Consider the following 10,444-nt stretch of genomic DNA (forward strand, 5'->3'; position numbering starts at 1 on the left):
TAATCAGACACACTCAATTCTACCTGCATTTAAGATACCTCCATGTTTGAAAATAACTGCAGCCTGGTAATATTTTCAACATTTTTAAAAATCAGTGAGAGAGGAGTGGAAATATTACACTGAGTGCTGTTGCAGATAGATGACTTGAAAATGGTGTGTCAGGATTTGCAAGTACCACATACAATTGTCTATAAATAAGGCAATACATAGCTGACTTTCAATGAGTCCAGTTAAATATTTTTTCCCCACCAGCACTGTTCCTGTTACAGAAAATGTATTTTCAGCTCTGACATCTGAAACTAGAACCTTTTAAAGAATTGCCACTTGCAGTCGACTGAGTGTGGCTCTAGTAGGCTGGGCTCAAATTTGGCTGCAAAGCTACTTGCTGTGCTGTTATCTTAGACGAGTTCATTTGAAAAAATATTTGTTACATAAGAAGAAAAACAGATTTAACCACCCTCTTCCATTTTTCTAACTCTTCTTGTGTTTTTGACATTGTATTTTAAGAGATGTAATGATGCAGAGTAATTCCATTAGGTGTTGCCAATATTTTAATAATCTTCTGCAAAAAAATTCCCTCCTTGATCTGTGAGGAATATCATGCCTTGAATTAATATGTTTGGATAGAGGAGGGATGAAGGGCTGAGGAATTATTATTATTTATTATGATGATTTGTATTACCATAGTGCCAAGGAGCTATAGGCATGGACCAGGACTCCCTTGTGCTGGGTTCTGTACAAACACAGAACAAAAAGAGAGTCCCTACTCCAAAGAGCTTAAAATCTAAAAAAAGAAAAGAGACAGCAGATAGATACAGACACAGTCTGGAGAGCGCAATGAAACAATGAGACAATAAGGTCAGCAGGGCTGGCTTTAGGCTGATTCCCCCGAATTGGGCCCCGCGCCTAAGAGGGTCCTGCGCCCTAAAGAAGAGCGCCTAACTTAGGCGCCTTTTTAATTTTTTGACTCACCCGGCAGCTGTCCGAGTCTTCGGTGGCATTTCGGCAGCGGGTCCTTCAGTGCTGCGGAAGACCCGGAGCGAGTGAAGGACCCGCCGCCGAAATGCCGCCGAAGACCCGGACCGCCGCTGGGTATTCGAATCAGGCCCCGCACTTCCTAAAGCCGGCCCTGAAGGTCAGCATGATAGGCAGTGGTCTCACACCAACAGCCTAACAGTTGTTGAGCTGTTTGTAGGCATCATGGAAAAGGAGAATTTTAAGGATAGTATTGAAGGAGGATAATGAGGTAGTTTTTGCAGATGTATACAAACAGCTCCTCCCAAGAGTGAAGGGGAACATGGGAGAAAGCACAAAGGTGCTTGTTTGAAAGTTGAACAAGTGTGTGGTGGAGGCTGACATCTTGATAGAGAATCAGAGATGACAGCCAGGGTGGGAGGTTGACTGTGAAGGGCCTTCAAAGTGAAAACAAGTTGCTTATGTTAAATGTGACCGAGAAGGGGGAGCCAGTGGAGGGATCAGAGGTGACGTGGTCAAAGTGATGGGCTAGGAAAATGATCTTTGCATCAGTATTTGGAATGGATATGTGTAGGGCAAGATTGCATTTGTCTAGGCTAGAGAGGAAGATGTCAAAGTAATCGAGAATAGAGATAATGACAGCTTGGACAAGAGTTTTAGCTGTGTGGATGGATAGGAAAGGCCACATCTTAGAGATGTTATGCAGAAAGAATCATCAAGATTTAGATGTAGCCTGGATGTGAGGACCTAGAGAGGTCCAAGTTGAAGATGATGCTCAAGTTACAGGCTTGAGTGGTAGACGGGATAGTGGTGATTTCCACAGTGACAGAGAAAGAAGGTAGCAGGAAGGTTTGAGAGGAAGCTTATGAGCTCTCTTTTAGCCATTTAGCACTTGATCTGACAGTTAGACATCCAGGAAGAGATATCAGAGAGATATTTAGTTTGCACAGAAGGAAACAGGTCTGGAAGAGAGAGAGAGAGATTTGTAAGTCATCAGCATAAAGTTGGTTGTTGAAGTTGTGTTTACAGATGAGATTACTGAGAGATAAGGTGTAGAGAGAGAAAAGAAAGGGATCAAGGGAAAAGCTGCATGGAACCCCCACAGACGTGGAGGACAGGAAAAGGAGGATCCTCCAAAAGACACCTGAAGAAGTGATTGGACTGGTAAGTAGAAGGAGAACCAGGAGACAACAGTCACAGAAGCGAAGGGAGGACAAGATTTCAGGAAGAACATGGCTGATTATGTTGAAGGTGGCTGACAGGTCAAGAAGGATGAGGATGGAGTACAAATTATGAGAATTTGCTAGGAAGAGGTCATTCCATTCATTGTTTTCTTGTTTAAACAAAAATGTTATGTCAAAACTAGAACCAAAGAATAAGACAAAGCTATACTTCGTTGGAAATACTAATACATTGTTTTTGAAAATGTATATTGATGTATATTGGTAGTATAGCACAGTGTTCCACTTGGGTAATTTGAAGTGGTGGTGGCAGCGAATGCCTCCCTGGGAAATATTTAAAGATACCTGCCAGTGAGGGTTACTTGATTATTTCATAAGTAAAAAATTGCTCTTCAGCAGTATTTTTAGTTACTCTCCTTTTCATCCTCGTCAGAGATGAGTCATCTCTGGAAGGGATGGTTCAGCATTTTTCCAGAAGGACAATGAATTCGTGAAAGGTTAAAAAATTGCCTCAAGTTTCACTTTAGGTTGGTGGCAAAATTTTAACAAGAGGTTCCTAGGAACTTCCAAGAATCTTTAACTCATCAGTGGAGTGACTGTAATATTTGAATGTAGTAAATGCTGACCATTGACTCAAAATAGTACTCAAATTTCAGGATACTTATTGCCTGACCTGGAGGGAAAATGAACATAAGCACATGTAGATATCATTATGAGGGTCCAGAATCATCAGTCATTGAGTCTTCCTGAAGTTGTACAGCATACTTCTTTCTCACAAACTTGCTGAGTTTCCCTTTGTTGCAGAGGTGTGGTTCTTGTATACTTCTCTGTTCCCCTCAAAAAGGGACTGCTACGTAGGAACATGTCAGCAAGATCCTTATTTTTCTTGGGCAAAATTGGCTTGTTCCTTTTCCATATGAAGCCTTCTGTCTCAAGAATCCAGCACAGTCAAAACCATAATCTACTGTGACAGGGTCAGGCCAGATGGCTACAGGAGAGTGATAGAAGGTAGATATAAGCAGGTCCCTTTTCCCTGAGTAAGATAATGGGCTGTTCCAGAACAATCAGGAAGTTGCTAGAACCAATTAAGGTAGGCTAATTAGGACACCTGGAGCCAATTAAGAAGCTACCAGAATCAATTAGGACAGGCAGGCTAATCAGGGCACCTGGTTTTAAAAAGGACCTCACTTCAGTTAGTGAAGTGTGTGCAAAGAGCTGGGAGCAAGAGGCGCGCAAGAAGCTGAGAGTGAGTAGGTGTACTGCTGGAGGGCTGCGAAGTACAAGCATTATCAGACATCAGGAGGAAGGTCCTGTGGTGAGGATAAAGAAGGTGTTGGGAGGAGGCCAAGGGGAAGTAGCCCAGGGAGTTGTAGCTGTCATGCAGCTGTTACAGGAGACACTGTAGAGAGTTGCAATCCACAGGGCCCTGGGCTGGAACCCGGAGTAGAGGGCAGGCCTGGGTTTCCCCCATCTCCCTAACTCCCTATTTTGATACAAGAGGACCTGGACTGTGGGTCCCACCAGATGGGAAGGTCCCTGGCCTGTCCCCCGACCCACTAAGGGGGTCAGCAGAGACTGCGGGGATTGTTCTCCTCCTTTTACCCATGCTGGCCAGTGATGAGGTTAGCTGAGTGAATGGCAGGTTTGAGCCACTGGCAAAAGTGGCCAAACTGAGGGGGCAAGCAAATCCACCAATAAGCGCAGGACCCACAAAGGCAGAGAAGGAACTTTGTCACAACTGGTGTCAGGAGTGGGATTTGGTGTGCACAGCATGGCGGAAGGAGGGTGGTATTGTTTTAAAAAAAAAAAAAAAAAAAAAAAAAAGAGAGGTGTTTCCCCACCACCACCACCACAATGGAAGACGTAGTGCGGGCACTGATACAAGCCATGGCTGGCCAGCAGGAGGCTACCTGTGTCCAGGCAGCCGCCCAACAGGAGGCAGTGCGGCTGCACAGGAGACCAATCGCTTGTTAATGGACCAGGCCACTCAAGACTGTACAATGTTGCGGGAACTGGTAAACCAAGTGAAGGCTCTTACAGAGATGAACAGCGGCCATGATGGGACGTGGATCATACGGGCCAGCAATTGGCTGCAGAAAATGACGCGGGGGGATGACGTAGAGGCATATCTCCTGGCCTTTGAGAGAACAGCCCTATGGGAGGCGTGGCCTCAAGATCAGTGGTCTGGCATTCTCGCCCCATTCCTATGTGGGGAGGCCCAGAAGGCCTACTATGATATGTCTGCAGGGCCGGCTCAGGCTTTTTTGCCGCCCCAGGCAGCAAAGGCGGGGGGGGGCAAAGCTGCGATCGGCGGCACTTTGGCAGCACCTCAACTGCGCCGCTTCATTCCTCGGCAGCTATTCGGTGGCGGGTCCTTCCTCCCAAGAGGGACCCGCCACTGAATTGCTGCCAAAGACCCGGACGTGCCGCCCCAAGCACCTGCTTCCTGCGCTGGTGCCTGGAGCCGGCCCCGTATATCTGAAGAGGCTGCGACAGACTACCCCTAGCTGAAAGCAGAGATCCTGGCCAGATCTGGAGTAACAAACGCAGTGCGGGCCCAGCGGTATCATGAGTGGAGGTACCAGGAAAACAAAACCCTGCGGTCCCAATTATATGACCTCATCCATCTCGCACGAAAGTGGTTATGAACTGAGTCCCAAAGTCCAGTAGAGATACTAGAGGTTCTGGTCATCGACTGTTACCTGAGAGGACTACTACCAGACCTTCGCGCCTGGGGAAGCCAGAACGAACCCTCCACCTATGACGAGGTTGTTGCACTGGTAGAGAGGCAAAGGACGGCGAGGGAGCTGACTCGACCAGTTAAGGAAGAGGCGCCCTGGGTTAAAACTAGCAGCACCAAGCCCCAGAGCTCAGGTGACTGGGCCACCAGGAGGGCCCAGGTGGAAAAAAAGGAGCTGAAGGCCCACCAGAGGCCACAAAGAGTCGGAGCACTGAGGGGGAAGAGGATAGTGTCATTAGACTACCCAAACTGAGAGCGCAGGGAATGCCTAAGGCCCCATATAGCTGTTACACCTGCGGGGAGTGGGGACACATAGCTGCCCAGTGCCCAAATGCCGAGGAGCCTATGCAGTGTAATCTAGGAAACTGTGAAAACCCATGCTCCCTAATTCACATTGTGGGGGTTGCACTAACCCCACACAAATATATCAGGCAATTGAGGCTAAATGGAGTAGAGACTACAGCACTGATAGATTCGGGGAGTGCCATCACACTCCTCTCAGGAAAGCTTGTGAAACGTAATCGGTTGCTACAGGCAAAACACACAGGGATGACATGCATCCATGGGACAGTTAGTTACTACCCACCATCCCAGTAAAAATTGAAATCCAGGGGAACACTACTGAGGTAGCAGCAGGTGTAGTCCCTAAACTCCCATATCCGGAGCTCATAGGGAGGAGCTTCCCAGGATTTGGAGACTTACTCCCGGTAGGGGAATTGGAGAAAGGGGGAAACCTTGAAGTTAGGGAGGCATCCACAGTAGACTGTCAACCCTCAATCTTCTCTGAAATATCCCCAGATTTGTTCTCCACTCCCAAGTGGGGCAGAAAGACAAAAAGGGAAAGAAGGGCAGCTAGGGACTTGGGGACCTGGATCTGACCCACGGACAGGCAGGCGGACCGGGGTACCTGGAAAGGAGGCTGCCCTGGAGGGAGAAGCACCCGAGCCAGACCCCCAATCCTAATGCCTCTGAACCAGGAGAGGCGAAGGAGACTGGCCCCCTAGATCTCAGACAGATTAGCCCTGTGAGAGAAAATTTTAGATGGGACCAGGCTGAAGATCCAAGGTACATCAACTTTAGGAAGGAGGTGACAAATAGATGGGGTCCCCGTGGAAGGGAGAACCCAAGGACCAGGACCCTACTTCATAATGAAAAAGGATCTCTTGTACTGGGTTTCATCAGTACAGGGGCAGAAGGCACAGCAGCTCCTAGTACCTCAAAAACACCAGAATGCCTTATGAAGCCTTGCCCATGGTCATCTTTTTGGGGGGCATTTGGGAGTAGAGAAGACCCTGGCATGGGTCCTACGACGGTTCTTCGGGCCTGGAATACATGAAGAAATGCGGAGGTATTGTGCCTCCTGCCCAGAGTGACAGCTGCACAGTCCCCGTCCTCATTTGAAGGCACCTTAGTACCCCTTCCCATCATAGAGGTCCCCTTCAAGCGAATAGCCATGGACCCAATGGGACCCCTGGAGAAGACGTCCCACCAATATATACCTGTCATTCTGGACTATGCTACTCATTACCCAGAAGCCGTCCCCCTGCGGAACAGGGCCTCTAAAACGATAGCCAAAGAGCTGGTGAGGATCTTTGCCCAAGTGGGGCTACCAGAGGAGATATTAACAGACCAAGGAACCCCATTTATGTCGAAGCTAATGAAGGACCTCTGTACTCTGCTCCACATACATAGACTGAAGTTCTCAGTGTATCACCCGCAGACTGATGGGCTGGTAGAAAGGTTTAACCGAACCCTCAAGGCTATGATAAGGAAGGTGGTAAGTCGGGACAGGAAGGATTGGGACACCCTACTACCTTACCTTATGTTCACCATCTGGGAGGTACCTCAGGCTTCAACTGGGTTTTTCCCCCTTTGAGTTATTTATACGGGTGCAACCCCCATGGCATACTAGATATCGCCAAAGAGATCTGGGAAGAGGAACCCAATGAGGGGAGAAATATAATTGAACATGTATTGCAGATGCGAGACCAGATAGCCTAGGTCACCCCTATTGTACGGAAACATTTGGAAAAGGCGCAAGAGGCCCAGCAAACCCATTACAATCGCCAGGCAAAAGTCCGACAGTTCCAACCAGGGGATCGAGTGATGGTGTTGGTACCCACGGCAGAAAGCAAGCTTTTGGCCCAATGGCAGGGGCCTATGAGGTGGTTGAACCCGTGGAGGAAGTAACCTACAAGGTGTGGCAGCCAGGACGCCGGAAACGAGAACACTTGAAACCTTGGCACCAGCAAGAGGCACGTGTAGTGGCCCAAGAGACCCCGATCCAGGGAAATAACCTGCAGGAGCAGATCAGGATATCCCCTGATCTGACACCGAACCAGAAGAAGGAGGTAACTGAGATGATCAACCGATACCAGGACATGTTTTCAACCAAACCAGGACAGACCACCGAAGCATATCATCACATTATCACAGACCCTGGGGCAAAGGTGACTTTCAGGCCCTACCGAGTCCCAGCAGCAAAAAGAGAGGAGATCAAGGCAGAGGTAAACTTTACAGGGTAATAAAAAGATTTAAAATACAGAGGATTCCCCCTAGGCTCAGCTTCAAAGTTACAAAAACAGGTATAAAACTCGCTCTCAGCACAGGGAAAATTCACAAGCTAAAAGAAAAGATAATCTAACGCATTTTCTTGCCCTTACTTACAATTTTTGTAATCTTAGATGCTCTTTTCAGATATGTTTTCAGGAGATGTTTTTTCTGCCTCGTCTCTCTTTCTGTCCAGAGAGAGAACAACAAAGAGAGCACAAACAAAACCTCCCCGTCTCCCCAAGATTTGAAAGTATCTTCTTTCCTTATTGGTCCTTTTGGTCAGGTGCCAACCAGGTTAGTTGAGCTTCTTAACCCCTTACAGGTAGAGTGATTCAGTACCTCTGGCCAGGAGTGATTTTATGTTACTGCATACATAAAGTTGTTACCCTTTCCTTTATATTTATGACAAGACATATTAAGGGTGACTGACTATTTGCTCTCAAAATATAATTAATACAGAATCATAATTAAATAGATTTATTTCTACTGGAGTTCTGCAGAGATCAGTTCTTGGCCCAATCATATTTAATATTTTTATCAATGATCTTGAAGAAAATATAAAATCATTGCTCATAAAATTTACGGGTGACAAAGATTAGTGTTGTAGAAAATATAATCCTGAGGACAGGTCAGTTATGCAGTGCAATCGGTATCACTTGGCAAGCTGGGCACAAACATGCATTTTAATATAGCCAAAGGCAAAGTAATACATCTAGTAACAAAAAATGTAGGCCAAGCCTACAGAATGGGGAACTGTAAACAGAAAAGCAGTGACTGAAAAGTATATAGGGGTTCTGATGGAAAAACAAATGAACTCTGTAATGCTGTAGTCAATCCTTAGACGTGTAAACAAGGAAATGCTGAGCAGAATAGGAAGGTGTCTGTCATAGCTTTTTTACATGGCACTGGTAAGGTTACTACTGAAACTCTGCAGTGTCACACAATTTGCAAACTTTTAACAGTATTAGTAAGATTACACAGAAGACATATCTATAAAACCATTTTCATGCCCTCTATGAATTATTCAGAACTAATTTTATTGAATATTACTCTACCAATGGTGCATGCATAATCCTAGATCATGGATTGGGGTTGAGCAGTTCAAACGTGCTGTCATTGACATAAGAGAAAATTTCGATTTATTGTTTTATTTCACTGCTCTTCAATGGAAACTTGTATTTTTCAGTTGAATTCCGTTATAAGATTGCAGAATGATACAGATGTCCATACTCATTACAAGTGTAACTACAACAGCTCAAAATATACAACTTCTTTTTAAAGCATTTTGTACCAGTTCAATAAATCTATGTACTTTTCTTCCAATGCAAAATGACTAAAGTCCTCAATTTTTTACAATATAAATGTTATTTATAACACCAGTAGATATTGCATTGACAGTGTGGTCTGAATCATCCATATAGCGATGATCAGTGCCATAAAATGAAACTGTTTAACAATTTACCGCAAATTAAAATGAAACTGGCTAGTTTATTTCACTCTGGAAACTGATTTGTGAAAAAAATCCAGGGTGGCATGGATGGTGTTCTGAGGGAGGTTGTTAATGTTGTGGAGTTTCTGGTGAAAGTTGGCTGTGTCTTGGAGGAAGTTGGCCCTTTGTGTGGTGAGTGGTTTGAGGATTGTTGCTATGAATCCTGATATGCCTTCAGTAAGAATGACATGGCCACATATGATGGAGCTGCCTGGGATCCCTTGCTTGTATATCGTGGGAAGCATGTAGAAGTTCCCTGGGGTGGAATTGTGGGGGATGAGGTTGTAGAGTTTCTCTTGGAATTGTTTTAGGCAGGATTTGATGAAATCCTTAAATTCCTGGGTAAACTGTGCAGTTGGGTCTTCTCTGAGTTCTTCATAGTAGGTGGAGTCAGAGAGTTGTCAGTTGGCCATGTTGTGATGGCAAATATTGTCATCGTAGCAGAGTTCACATGAAAATAGCTGAAAAGAGTTTTGTAGATTAAAACAAAATTTCTTGGTAACTAAACTTGCATAATATAATTGTTCCAAGTCTTTCATTGTTAAGAAATATAAGCCTATGTTTCTTGTTGTTAATGTCTGAGACAAATTCTGCTTCAAACTTTGGGGAGACAGGAAGCTCTATTAAAATTAGAGACTTTGTTGACAGGCAAGTGGATTTTAAAAGACTAAATTTCTTTGAGGCTTTATTTATAATTCTCTGAAATTACTTCTGGGGATAAATTGTCATTGAGCTTTTCTAAATAATAGTTTTTCATGAATCGTTTTATCTTATTCCTTTGTCAAGAAAATCAATATCTCTTATTGTGGGCTAGAATGGCCTAAGATAGAGCTACTTGCAACTCAAAGACTATAAATTAATTAGAGATCACAGCATATAAATTGCCATTGTGAGAAAAGTGTGTTTTTGAAGCATATTCTAACATAGTGGAAAGGTATTGTTTGCCTGCTTATAGTCTATTATACTACTGGTACAAATGTGTCCACGTCCTAAAGAATGCGTTTCTGTTTAGAAATAAATTAGACATAGCTGCTGAAGATGTTTCGGTAATAAAGGTACCAGCTACCTGCAGACATTTTTTACCTGCATATACATTGCACTGCAATAGAACTTCCCTCCCCCTCACCGTACCCCCACTGTAGTGTATTTGGAAACCAGAAACTAGGTTTCAGCATGGTGAATTATTCTTTCAGATGCTGAAATGGTTCCAAAGATGATACTTACAGAAAGGAAAGTGCAGAAGGACAGAATGTTATCCTTAAATATGTAAGTGATGTGAGCAGAAAATACCAAACTTACTGATCCATTGGGCACTCCTTCTTTTTTGGGGGGAGGAGGGAGGATGAAAGAGAACAACTTCTTCACAAGTTGTGGCAGATTTATATCAATAAATTAGTTACAGTATGTTACAGAGATCATCCTGCAAGGATGAAGAAACATGCAAAGGTAGATGGGTGACTGAACCCAGGAACCATGGATGGGAAAGTGTGGGGTGGAAGAAACATC

Source organism: Trachemys scripta, chromosome 5 (assembly GCF_013100865.1).
Source record: "Trachemys scripta elegans isolate TJP31775 chromosome 5, CAS_Tse_1.0, whole genome shotgun sequence".
In the NCBI taxonomy this organism is placed as follows: domain Eukaryota; kingdom Metazoa; phylum Chordata; order Testudines; family Emydidae; genus Trachemys; species Trachemys scripta.